At 40.7% G+C, this 14,044-nt stretch overlaps 1 protein-coding gene across 1 annotated transcript in view; it reads left to right on the forward strand.

Annotated features, from left to right (window-relative positions):
* The first annotated feature begins 237 nt into the window (after window positions 1-237).
* The window catches only part of SFTPD (surfactant protein D), a 207,619-nt gene continuing 193,812 nt past the window's right edge, over window positions 238-14,044 (forward strand). Inside the window, exon 1 of the mRNA XM_075130797.1 lies at window positions 238-539. The gene's annotated coding sequence lies outside the window, so the exon portion shown is untranslated. The remainder of the gene's footprint in view (window positions 540-14,044) is intronic.

The raw sequence follows: 14,044 nt of genomic DNA on the forward strand, positions 1-14,044 counted from the left end.
AAGTCATTATGCAAGGTATTTCCCCTTGTTTTTTCCTACCTCCCTTCCCCCCACTGTTCCTCAGACGTTCTTGTTAAACTTTCCTCGCTGCAGTTCCCGGGAAGGGAAAGAAGCAGAACCCGCAGCCCTGCTCCCTACCCTTCCAGGAGCTGCATCTCCTCCAGCTCCACCCGTGCAGAGCAGCAGCGCCGCCGGAGGACCGGGCTGGGAGTGGTCCAGCTGCCGCAGAAGCTGCCAGGATTCTGCTCCTTTCCCTGCTGAGGTTCCCGGGAGAGCAATGAACCTGGAAACCGCAGTGGGGGAAAGGAGCCAAACATGGAGCCACCGGGCTGTACCACCCCCCAGCCCTGTCCTCTGGTGGGCCTGCTCTTACAGATGGAGGAGACCCTGCACAGAAAGGCTGGGGCAGTACAGCCGCGCCGGAGGCACTGAGGGCATGGGGCTGCTCAGCAGCCCCCACAGTCTGCTCCTTTCACTGCAGTTCTGAAGTCTCCGGTGCAGCGGGAGGAGGACAGAACTACTCTCCTCCCAGCCCCCAGGTAAGGGGATGGATCATGGGGAGGGGACGGGGGGAGAGCGTGGGCACCCTGGGCTGGGGATGGAGGGGGGGAGGAGTCCTATGGACAGTCACGTGCGTCCCCGCCCCGTACTGGTAAGAAATAGGTTCCACTTGCACCACTGATGAGCGATACAACTTTGGTGTGGTTTTTCTGTCACCAAAACACATGGTGAAATGCAGCCTGAACTCAGACTATCTGGGTCAGATTGACTAGGGCTTAAATTTGTTTGTTGCATAGTTGTAGTTCATGGAACCAGACTGAGGAAATGGAAGCTGCAGAGCGGCCTCACCTCCCCAGGCACCTAGCACTTCAGAAAAAGCCTTCAGTACTTTTCAGGATGTGGGCCTGGAGGAAAGATGAAAGTGAAATTTTTGTTTGTGCCCAATGCTTAGAAAAATCAGCTGTGAATGGTTTCCTCAGTCAGTTTTTTTCCCCTATTTGCACTTTGAGAGAAAACACATCATATTGAGATATGATTTATCTTTTAGCCCCCCCCCCCCCATCCCATATAAATGCTGAATATTCACATCTCCCACAGCAGAGTACAACCCAGACCTCAAACAGACATCTTAGAAAATTAGATAAAAAACATTTGCATCTGGAAACAGGGCAAGCAGAATCAATTCTGCATAGATCATGTTTATTAGACACAGGGAAACTAAAAGCCTGTGGGTTTAATCTGTGAAATTATGCATGCTTAAACATGCATCTCAGATAGTAAAATTACTGTGTTGGAGTGCATAGCAAGAGAATGTTGATGTGTAAACTTTCATTGATTGTGCTCAGCTCTTCTTCCCTCATATCCATGCTAAATATATGCTAAATCTTTCAGATTCGGGTGAAGAATCCATCACTTTTATGCTTTAGATTAATTTGCAGTGAAGTATTTAGAGCACTGCAATATATCTCAGGACATCTCCAGTAGGGTTCCAGATTTATTTTTGTAAAGGCAGATATCCAAGATTGATAGGTGTGATGGGAAGGGAAAGAAAAAGTTGGGGTTTATAATAAAATTACTTCTCTGCTGGATTTAAGGTTTCTCTTTCCGTAGAGAAGCAAGACTGAAAATCTTCTCCCCCCAAATCAAGACTGTAATTGCAAGGAGCCCTTCCTATCAATGACAGGTTTCAGAGTAGCAGCCGTGTTAGTCTGTATTTGCAAAAAGAAAAGGAGTACTTGTGACACCTTAGAGACTAACCAATTTAGGACAGGGCTGGGGGTGGTCCAGCCGCCCTGGAGGAGCTGCCGGCATGGGGCCGCCCGGTGGCTCCATGTTCGGCTCCTTTCCCCCGCTGTGGTTTCCAGGTTCATTGCTCTCCTGGGAACCTCAGCAGGGAAGCGAGCAGAATCCTGGCAGCTTCTGCGGCAGCTGGACCGCTCCCAGCCCGGTCCTCCGGCGGCGCTGCTGCTGCACGGGTGGAGCTAGAGGAGATGCAGCTCCTGGAAGGGTAGGGAGCAGGGCTGCAGGTTCTGCTTCTTTCCCCTCCTGGGAACTGCAGCGAGGAAAGTTGCAAAACATTGGGCAGCCCCATGCCAGCAGCTCCTGCACCGTGGCTGTACCTCCTCCAGCCCTGTCCTCCGGCAGGGCCGCTGTACAGACGGCGGAGAGCCTGCGTGGAAGGTCTGGGGGCAGTACAGCTGTGCCAGAGGAGTTGCCGCTATGGGACCACCCAGCAGCTCCACCGTCTGCTCCTCCTGTATCTTTCCAGAACACCGTACCAGCTATAAATATTTTGCTGGTGTGGCTACCGTAGTACTCTACTTGCACTGCTGTTGCTTATCTAGATCTTTTGCTTTTCCACTAGGCCCAGGGGAACCCCCCCCCCACCCCTTACATCAAAACCTCACAAATGAACCCCTTCTTCCTTTGAATTTCTGTGGCTTCTGTGACATGCCTTCTTTGGGCTCACACCACTTCCCTTTCTCCCAGCAGATCTCTTTCTTGTTGGAAGACCATTAAAGTTCTATTGGAAGACAAGATACAGAACCCCAAACTCTCTCCCCAACCCCCTGAGAAGAGATTAGTGTTGTACTCCATTTCTGGGTGGTCCCTTCAGAACAGAGGATCTTGCCTGGCTGTTCAATCTGACCTTTAGCTACTGTCATAAATTATAGTTCAGGGCCAATAATGCAAATGGAAATAAATCTGAAATGTAGTGACATTAGCAGGCATCATTATTGTGTGCAGGTAGAACTGTGTTGCAAATTATGTATAACTAATTCCTGGTTGATTGTCCTTTTGACAGCTGTTCATACTGTGTTTTTCTTTGCCAAATAAATGGAAAAAGTATTTGCAGCAAACACCTTATTTGATTAATTTAGCCCCCTTTTCTATTATCTGTGAACCTGACTTGGACTTGCAATAACATGTTTAGTTGACATCATTAGATGACTGGTATATGTGAATGTATTGCAACCTATGTGTTGCTACCTAACTTCACACAAACTATTGCTTAGAGTATTTTATAGTCATAATTTATTTTCTGTGCTGCATGATTGTTTTCATATGGTTTTGTTTCTGCTCCCAGACTGGATGATTCCAAACCACCACTAAGAGATTGCATATTGCTGTGTTGTAAATTTTCTTTGTGAATGTGTATTTGGAAAGTATTCCTAACGCTTCCTTTCTGCGAACATTCTTGTGAGCCAAATTTTGCTTTCACAACTTTTCACAAGAATGAATAAGAAGGGGATTGTGAATATTGTCCAAAAGAATTGTGTTTATTTGTGGTACCTGATCTACTCCTTCATTTAGCCAGAGACTTTAGGTGTACCACAGCCCTTCTTACAGTTGTGGCTAAAATATAGGATTTGGCAAACCTGATTAGACAATAGTTTCATCTTTTCTACTATCCAAACTCTGGTCTAAATCTGATTGAAAGAGGCAAATGACTCTAACCCACGGAAATGAAGCTTCTGGTCAATTGGTGCAGTGGCAGTAATTAGAGCTGGTGGGGAGGGAAATCCTACCTCTTATCCTTGTGGATGGTACTGCATGCTTTTATGTATTACAATTGAATACAAAATGTTGAGTAGAAAATACTGTGAGATGCATATGCTGTATGGAAATCCTTGTGGTTCATATGGAGGCCAATGTTAGAATTGGGTGTACCATATAAAATGGAAAGCCAAATGGGATTTTTTTTTAAAAAAAAAGCTTGTTAATTTTCTTTGTGTCAAATCAGACCTTTATGAGATACAAAAATAATCTGTCTGTGGTGATATCAACATAACACAGTTCAGTGAAAACATTAAAAATGCTTTTCATTTTTAATTAGTCAGAATTGAGAGATTTGAGGTAATAAAACCATCCCTCCTGCTCTGTTTTTCCTTTTTTAAAGAATGCGTGTTTGGATTATATTATCGTAAAATCCTTTTAGCCTCCCACGGTGTTGCTTTTCATCCTTTTCTCTCTCTCTCTCTCGTGTGTGTGTGTGTGTTTTAAAAAACCCTCCCTCTCTTCCCCCCCCCAACCAAAACCCACCTTCATGTTGCTTTATCTTTAGAAGCAAGAGATCAAACTCCATGCCTTTGGCATCTCTGATTGCAATGATACAAGCCACCTTAATTCAGGCAAATCTATTTATCATGGAGCTTCTGAGGAAATGGAAAAGGAATGCTATTCTGGACAACTTTCAGCAAGTTATTATTTGTATTTTCCTCTTGAGTACACAGCAGGATTTTCCTTTAGGTTCCTTTGCTTGACTTACAATGAAAAACAACGAGGACACTTACGTAGCTAACTTTAATGTCAAGTGTTTTCTGTTCAGTCAATACACATGCATATAAGGTAGAAAGAGAGATCATATTTTATAAACACAATGGACCTAATTCATCATTGCCACACACTTATATCATTTAAGCCATGCCAACTGTCGGCATAAAACATGATCTTCCTTGGTTGATAGTATTTAGACCCATTTTATATGGGTATTAATGAATATACCAGGTACTGGTCAACAGTGAATTGGGTCAAGGGAGAAGTTTTATGGTTGAGCTTTCACGTACAATTATTCATTTCCCCTCTTTTGAGTACTTGATTTCTTAGCCTTAATATTACCTTAACACACTATTGTTTTGCATAGACTACAGAGAGCTGTAGCATAACAGAACATGGAAATTGCTGATTATTTATGATTTTGCCCCCTTTCAGAGGACATATCTCTTGTAGATTATCTAATAAAAAAGCTACTAGCAGCAGTGTACGAATCACACTACACGATCAGCTAGTAGGCTTATCGGAAATGCAGGTGGATTTAAAAGCGGCATTATCGAGATTAAAAAATCACATTTTTTTAAGTCCTACCTGTGTGTTACCACCAAAAATTACTCAAGTTTAAAGAAATGTTGAAACCTAATTTTGTTTGCATTTCTTACAGTTCTCATGCACTAGTATAATCCTATTGTGTTTAGCTTCACCTTATTGCAGGAAAATATTTAAGGGGGACAAAGTCATTTGAAATGAAATATCAAATTAGTCATAGTTCTCATAAACCCACCTTCTCCTGCTTGCTTTTTTATCTGTAAACCCTAAATGTGAAGTGTGAATCAACTGTGACTGTATTTCTTTATTAAAAACAAAAAGCAACAAAAATAAATACACCTGAAGAGGTTTCTGAGGACAGGCCGTGCAGTCTCCTCTTCACTCTTACAGTGTGGGTCAGGAACTGGTAGGGCTAAAAAGACAAGTGGTGGTCTAGCAATGCTAACATCTCTATTTCTTATTCTGATGTTGCTAACCTACCACAGGCTGCAGCTGGTGGAAACATGTAGCATGGAAATCTCTCTTCTGGCTCCCACATTGGTTTGGTTTCAAATGGAACCCAATACAGTTTTAATGGAAGGCAGGAAACTGAGCACGGACTTTATACTACCCAACGTGCTAAGTTATGGATGACCTTTTAAGCTAATTCCTACAAGAAATCTTATGTATGTAAATCCATCAGTACATGTGTAAAATGAGAAATTTAACACGATGCATCTGCAAAATAAAATAACACCATTTAGAAGATGGAGCTAGGACCCTGTGTTAATACAACTGCAACAAGCATGGTATGGATTTTATCTGCCAATAGCCAAAGCGTTAAAGGCATATCATATTAAGTCTCCCATTCATTCTTCACTGAGGGAAGAATTGCTTCCAGCTAACTATTATACTATATTTCCTGCCAGATAGATGTTATGTACTTCCAGCTATTTTCAGTAAATTGTACTGTCCAGAAGCCAAATTTGTTCAAAGCAGGGAGGTTTTAGAGTGAAAATTAAAGATGACTTGGTGGCTCAAGAGAGGAGCACAAGTGAAGAGAAATCCTCAGCTGTGGAGAGGGGGCAGAGGAAGACAAGAATGAAGGAGCAGAATGCACAGGGAGAATACTAGGTAGATGGATCCAAGAGGTGTCAGCCAGGCTACAGAGAGGCTTAAAAACTACCAGGGCAATTTTGAATTGGATTCAGATGTGAGTAGATAAGGAGGTAGAGCTGAGTGAGAGAGAAGGGGGTTGATATGGTTTTCCAGTCACTAGATAGGTTTACAGCCTCTTTTCCTTTCCTTTTTTTTTTTTTTTTTTTGCTTTACCAGGGAAGGAGGATAGCTGTAAAAAAGGTTAAATATAGAAAGTTGCTTGTATGTAGGCTGAACTGTGGTGGCTTTGTTGAGCAGAGGTAACTCACTGCACCCAAACTGGTATATTTTAGATACCCTGCAGTAAAGCAGGCAGAAAGCCCTACGCACAGAGAGATGACAATGCTTAGCTCTTGTATAATGCTTTTCAGCTGTACATGTCAAAATGCTTTATATAAAAAAAAGTCAGTATAATGACTTCTATTGAAATATGGGGAAACTAATGCACAGAGTGGTGAAATGGTTTGGCCAAGGTCACTCAGCCAGGCCAGCTGGGCATAGAACCCGAGTCTCCTGAATCCCAGTCCAGTGCTCTTCCCGAAGGGCACACTGCCTGCCATCAGATACCATATTACCTTACTCAGGAGATGTATATTTGCACAGATGATTATCAGAAACTTCCTCCATGGTTGATCATCCTGTTTCCTTTTCTGATAACCACTTCGACGCGTTGCTGCTGGTTTCAAAGAATGCTCAGATGTTTCTAAAACTGATTTACTTCATCCCTAAATGCAGTTTTTAGGCAGAAAACCTACCCAGGGAAATAAACAATCTACCACATGTGCAATAGGCTGCAGAAGGTAATCTCTGTGTTAGAAATTGTATTTTACACCACAGACATATTATGCACCTCATTACAAGAATCTCTGCCTTTCTAATTAATATTACCAAATTTTAGAGTTGTCAGGCTAATAATTTGTTTGCAATACCCTGGAATAGTGCAGGTTTTTTTTAAAATAGCTTCCTCTAGGCAAAGCAGAAATCATACTTTCCCCCTGTAAAGATAACTTCAGCATGCAGTATGGAACAGAAGTAAAGGCAGCTGATGCAAACAGTTGGTGGGAAGGACAGGGTATTACGGGGGAAGAACAGCAGTGTAGAATAGAAGGAGACGAAGGTGGAAACCAGTGAGATAGCAGGATGGAAGACAATATGAGAGGGGTGGAGAGGCCTTCTTTCTTTCCCGGCCCTCCTGGACTTAGGACACTGGCCAGAGTTTTAGGAGACCTGGATTTAATTCCCTACTCTGATACAGGCTTCCGATGTGTCACTTGGGCAAGTAATTTAGCCCCTCCATGCCTCATTTCCCCATCTGCAAAGTGGAGATAATATCACTTCTCTACCTCATGAGGGTATTGTGAGGATCAACACGTTAAGGACGACGCAGTGAGTTAAGCTGGTTAGGAATTTTCAACCAAACAACATTTGTTGGAAAGTACAAAACTGATTTTTTTTTCCAGAAATGTATCAGTTTTGACAAAAATTTTGTTAGGAAGTTTTTTCAGGTCTAAGATGGAATATCTGGGAACCCTGCCTGGGCCAGTAATGGCCAATAGCCTGGTGATTAGGGCCTCGCCTTTTATGTGGGAGACCCAGATTCAAGTCCCAATTCTGAATTGGGCAAAGCAGGGACTTGAACCTGGTTTTCCACATCTCAGGCAAGTGCCCTGACCACTGAAATATTGGTTGTTATACACGGGTGAAGGGAGGCATCTTTATTTTTTATGCTAGAACTTGTAAGTTTTTTCTTTTGTTCCAGTGTGGAATGAAAACAAATCTCAAAACTATTAATTTTTTTTTTTTTTTTTTTTTGCAAAACAGATTCTTGGTTTTCACACAGTAGGTGTGAGAGACATAGATACTGTTGTGATCAGGATCATATACATACCTATATATAATAGGGCTGTGAGCTGCAGAGACCTCAAAAGTTGCTAGATTGGAGGTCCCAATACAAATGTGTGATCAACTGCACAATGCAGCAGTCTTGAACTCATGCAAATAAAACATGAATAATCTACTGTATCATCATATATCTTGTGCATGTTATTGGCAAAGTTGTCATACCTTTTTTTCATGAACTAAAATCGACATGAATGACCCTATAATAAGCCATGTGCAGGTGTTCAATGGAGGATGAAAAGACTGAGAAAATATTTCCCTTTCTTGCTTCCAAAGGGTACTTAACATCAGTGCATATATTAAAAATACATATTTTAAATATGGAAGAGCAACATCAGACAAGCAAAACATGGATCAACTTAATTAGAATTTGCAATTGATTTTCTGATTTTAATGAATCCACGGTAATGATATAATCCTTGAAGATATTCTGTGCCATTCACATCAGTGATTTTTTTTCCTGCCCTTTCCTCACCTCATTTTCACTCTTTTTCTCCCTTTCTTATAATTGTTCAAGTTCATGCATAATAGAGCTGGATTTTGTTCATCGCTGTAATGACCATTTGGATCTATGAATTAAAACTTGCTTTTCAGTTGCTGCTGATGCATTTGCCCCTCAACTTGTACAGATCACTGGGTCATTCCCTTGTGCAGAACAGATTGGAAGTTTCTTTGATTTTTCTTTCATGTTTCTTTCAAAGTCAGGAAATAATTTCATGCCTTTTTCAGGGTCTATCAGCTGCAGTTTTAAGAATTATTATAGTTTGCAGAAACGCTAATTAGAGCTAATAATAACTTGAGTGTCTTAACTTGGCAAACATCTGTTGTATTTTGCTTCTGCGTATTTGGCTCACTTGGGAAATCATCATATAAATCCACCTGTAAAGATCAAAAGTTGGGTGGAAGTTCATCCTAATTGATCCTTACATGTACAGTGGCAGTGGAACTGGTGTATTGTAACTTAAAATTGCGTAATGTATCTTAATTAGTTGAGCTCTGTAATTCTCTATGTCCAAGCCAATACAGGATTGTTCCATATTGTGTGTTTGCTAGTGTTTTTTTGTCCAGTCTAGTTTTAAAAGTCCTATGCAAACAGACTCCATCACATTACTTGGGAGACTATTCCACAGCTTCAAACAACTTACTGTTTGGAAGTTTTGCCTGATACTGAGCCTAATTTTTTAGTTTATCTGATAACTCTTAGTTATATCCCTGAGTACCACATGAAGGCTATGATTTAGAAAGCACTTAAACACACACTAAATGCCTATGTACTTTGATGGACTCAGACCTAAATAAGTTCTCTCTCTCTTTCCATAGTGTTAATACCCTTCAGATATTTGTGGGCTGTTAAATCTGCTCCTCCCACCCTAGTTTGTCACTTAGCCATATTATGAATACTTAACTCTATAACTCTTCATAAATCAACCTCTCAATCACCCTAATCTGCTCTGCTGCTCTTTTCCTAACTTGCTCTAATTGGTCACTCTTGTAGCTAAGTGGTGCCCAGCACTGAGCCCACTCTTCCTAGTGTGATCACCCCAGAAACTGTACAAAGGATAAGGAGGCTATAATCTCTGGGCTCCATGGTCATCCCACAACTGCACTGGCTTTCCCCACTTTTATTTTACTACCATAATATATTAGCATCTATTATTCCTTGTTCTCTCAATGTTACTACTTCCCAGGTTTCTCGCACCTATAGAGTACCCAGTCGTGTTGACTTATAAAGGGGGTCAACAAACACATGGGCAAGGGTGATTCAATGGATATAGTGTACTTAGACTTCCAGAAAGCCTTTGACAAGGTCCCTATAGTGTACTTAGACTTCCAGAAAGCCTTTGACAAGGTCCCAAAGGCTCTTTAGCAAAGTAAACAATCATGAGATAAGAGGGAAGGCCCTCTCATGGCTCAGTAACTATTTAAGACAGGAAACAAAAGGGTAGGAATAAAAGGTCAGTTTTCAGAATGGAGTAAATAGCAGTGTCCCCCAAGGATCTGTACTTGGATCTGTGCTGTTCAAAATATTCATAAATGATCTGTAGAAAGGGGTAAACACTGAGATGGCAAAGTTTGCACATAATACAACATTTCTCAAGATAGTTAAGTCCACAGCAGACTGCGAAGAGTTATAAAAGAGAACTCCCAGAACTGGGTGGGTGGGCAATAAAATGGCACATTGAATTCAATGGTGATAAATGCAAAGTAATGCACATTGGAAAATTTAATCCCAACTATGTATACAAAATGATGGGGTCTGTGTTAGCTATTCCCACTCAAGAAAGAGACCTTTGAATTATTGTGTATAGTTCTCTAAACACACTTGCTCAATGTGCAGTGGGAGTCCAAAAAAATGAACAGAATGTTTAGGAACCATTAGGAAAGGGACAGATAATAAGACAGTAAATATCATAACGCCACTATATAAAATCATGGCACGCCCACACCATGAACACTGTGTGCTGTTTTGGTTGCTCCATCTTAAAAAAAAGATATACTAGAATTGGGAAAGGTAAAAAGCAGGGCAGCAAAAATTATTAGGTGTACGGAATAGCTTCCATATGAAGAGAAAGATTAAAAAGACTGAGACTGTTCAGCTGGGAAAAGAGAAAATTAAGGGGGGATATGACAGAGGTCTATAAAATCATGACGCGTGTGAAGAAAGTGAATAAGGAAGTGTTATTTAGCCCTTCACATAACATAAGAACCAGGGTCACCCAATGAAATTTAGTAGGCAGCAGGTTTAAAATAAACACAAGGAAGTACTTCACACAGCACACAGTCAACCTGTGGAAATCTTTGCCAGAGGATGTTGTGAAGATCAAAACTCTAACAGGGTTCAAAAAAGAACTAGATAAGTTCATGGAGGATAGGTCAAGATTAGCCAGGATGGTCAGAGATGCAGCCCCATGCTCTGAGTTTACCTAAACCTCTGCCTGCCAGATACTGGGACCGGACGACCGTGGATGGATCACTTGATAAGTGCACTGTTCTGTTAATTCCTGATTAAATTAATTATCTGATTAAAATGACCATGTAGATCATTGTTGCTACCACTGTGGTATAATTGCAACAAATCTTATACGAAGTGTCAAGTAAGGTGTCTATGGAAAGGTTATGATTATGCTATTTGTATACATGTATCATTTTTGTATTTGAAATTCTGAGTATTGGCTCTATAACTGGATTTCAAATGTTTGCTCCTGTGATAACACCCACAAGGTTTTTAGCCTGCACATCTTAAAGGGACTGTTCAAGTTAAATGGCTCATTAATGAAGACTTAACTCACAATGGACCACGGGAGACACCTATCTACACTTGATGGACTTTCCTGTGACCGTTCTAACTAGAGTATGGGTGACTAAGTGAAGCATTCATGGACATGTGACTTGCTCATGTGACTCCAAATACCATCTTGTTCCCTATAATTTTCCGCCATGAGAACAATGGGTTACCCTTCACTTGGCAGAGGCTGTAAAAGGCCCTGGAAACCCCTCCATTTTGCCTTTTCCCTGCTCAGTCCTCTGGACTATGAACTTATACTAATGGGAGCATTCTAACAAAGGACTGAGGAACTTCCAATGATTTGGAAGCAACCAGAGACTTGACTTAAGCCAGCAGTTTATTCCATCACTGCTACAAGCTTGATCCAGTAATTTTGCATTTATTGTATGTATTTGATTCCTTTAGCCAATTTTTAATTCACCTTTCTTTCTTTTATAAATAAACTATTAGATATTAGGTACTAAAAGATTGGCAACAGTGTGATTATTAGGTAAAATCTGAGTTATATATTGACCTGGGTGTGCGTCTGGTCCTTTGGGATCAGAAAAACCCTTTTGTTTGATTAAATTGGTTTTAAATAATCACTCACCATTAAATCTAGCATCTGGGTGTTGAATCCAGGACTGCAATACCTTACAAGGCTGCATTTCTGACTTCTTGTTAGCCAGTGTGATGAGACAGAAGTTTACTTTTGTTGCTGGTTTGGTGTGTCTGCCCTTTTTCCCCAGCAGATTGTCCTAAATTTGGTATTCTCAGTTGTGACCCACAGTGACACCTTCTAAAGCATCTGGCATTGGCCACTGTCAGAAGACAGGTTACTGAGCTAGACTCACCACCGTCTGATCCGGTATGGCCATTTTTATGTTCTTGTATTTCCCTAAATGAGTTTACTTGTATTTTTCTAAACTGAAATTGGTCATTTTCTGCCCACTAATCTCTCTGGATTTCTTTAGAATAATTCTCTATTCTAACTGATGTCTGTAACTCCTCCCAATTTAGTACTGTCTGCAAATTTCATTAACAGGTTAGATCATTATAAAGATACTTTAAAAACCCTAGACCTTATTATTACAGTATCTCATGAGACACCTCCCACAAAACTGAATACAATGTAGTCAGTTATTGAATCTGTTGTTTCCAGAGGATGATAATACATTTGGCCATGTGCTGTTTAAAAAAATTAATAAATAAATAAAAAATCTTGCACATAAAAATAAATTATCACTACTTCATCTATGTGTCCCTTTCACACTGTTCCTGTCTTTAAAATGCTAAGCTCTATATGTGTTCTGTCTGAGGAAAACATGGCAGGAGATATCACACTTTCCAGAATTAAAATTGGAAAGCCATCCTTAGGAGCTATTTATTTGGCCAACAAAGAGCCAGAATTCTCAAGCAAGAAGAGATTGAATAAGCGTTTAAGCCTTCACTGTAGACTGCATTCTGTTTATTTTATTTTAATGAGAATATTATCTGTAGTGGTTTAAAAAAAACATATCCTTAGAGGAATTTGAGTAATCTTTATGTGGGGATATTGATTTTTGTAAATGGGAGTTTTTGCAGTAGCGATTTCAGTTTTTGAAGAGCACAGATTGTTGTTCAATCACTAATTTCATGGTTGACTTAAGGGTTTTAAAATTTTTATATCAAATGTGATAACAGATTTAGAATGTGTTCTGTTTTTCTTTCTTCCTTCCCCTCTCTCTCCTCCCCATCTCCCCTGCTCTCACCTGTCTTTCATGAGGTGAGGATCTCTGAACTAAGGCTCTAACCCACCTTATTATTCACAGTGGTGGAGAAATGTTTGTCAGTTTGGGTTGAATAAACTTCTAAAATGCTTAACTCTGAGCCTCTCTTGTCTAGAAACAGCAAGAGAACAAGTTCTGTCAGGACACGTTAATTATATCTCGCTAGTGGATGAAGGATCCTTTGAATTAGGGCCTATTGGTTAGAGGGGGCCTGGATGGAGCAGTGAGCCAGTGTCTGTCCTCAGTTACTCCTTTGCAACTCCATTAAAGCCAGTTGTGTTGTGCAGGTATGAATGAGGAGAACGTCTGGCATCAAGCGTCTGTCTGCAGCTAGGAGAGGAAGATGGAGTTCAGGTGAAGTGTAGGGGGTAACAGAGAGGAAGGATCTATCCAGAGCACTGAAACAAGAAGGCATTGTCTGTTTAAGGGACTGTAGGCGGAAGATACAGAATCATATGTTGGGACTGAAGGGAAGCTTCTATGTAGGGTGCTGATTATTTTGGTGGATCTGGTTTCCATTTGTTTACTCTTAATCCAGTTCTGTCAGCTTGATCAGACATGTTGTGAGAATAGCTTTCTTGTGGTATATTCACTTCAGCATGAAACTAACTAATTGCAGAGATGCACAAGTATTGTTTTTTGTTCGTTATTAAAGATGTTTACCAAACTGTCTTGAACCTCAGAAATGGGTTTGGCTTGGGTTGCTTCTTGAAATGTTTGCTGCAGCTGTATCAGTGAATGAGAAAATGTGCAATCAGTGGTCCTTATTTGATTTTACAAATGTTATTCTGAACATCTGTAGTTTTCCTCAGTGCTTTTCCTTTATTGGCCTGATAATTCTGGCTAGATTTCAATGGCTGTTTTCCCTACCAGTCAGTATAGCAAAGAGGAGAATAAAATAGGGGGTGGTCTCTTTTGGACTACATCTGCTCCCATCCAGACTAGAGAGCTACTAGCTGCTGCCCGCTTTCATTGTCTGCATATGGTATGTCTGTGATGGTGTTTTACTGTTTCCTCATTCTCACAGATAATCCTTGTGACACATTTGCCTGAAATTTCAAATGCACAAAACTTTACTGCTTTTGTGAAAAGTGCAGGGGGATCTTTGGTAACAGTGTTCAGACCCTTGTTTGTTTTTTCTTCTCGTGAC

This window comes from Caretta caretta, chromosome 7 (genome assembly GCF_965140235.1).
Source record: "Caretta caretta isolate rCarCar2 chromosome 7, rCarCar1.hap1, whole genome shotgun sequence".
Taxonomy (NCBI): domain Eukaryota; kingdom Metazoa; phylum Chordata; order Testudines; family Cheloniidae; genus Caretta; species Caretta caretta.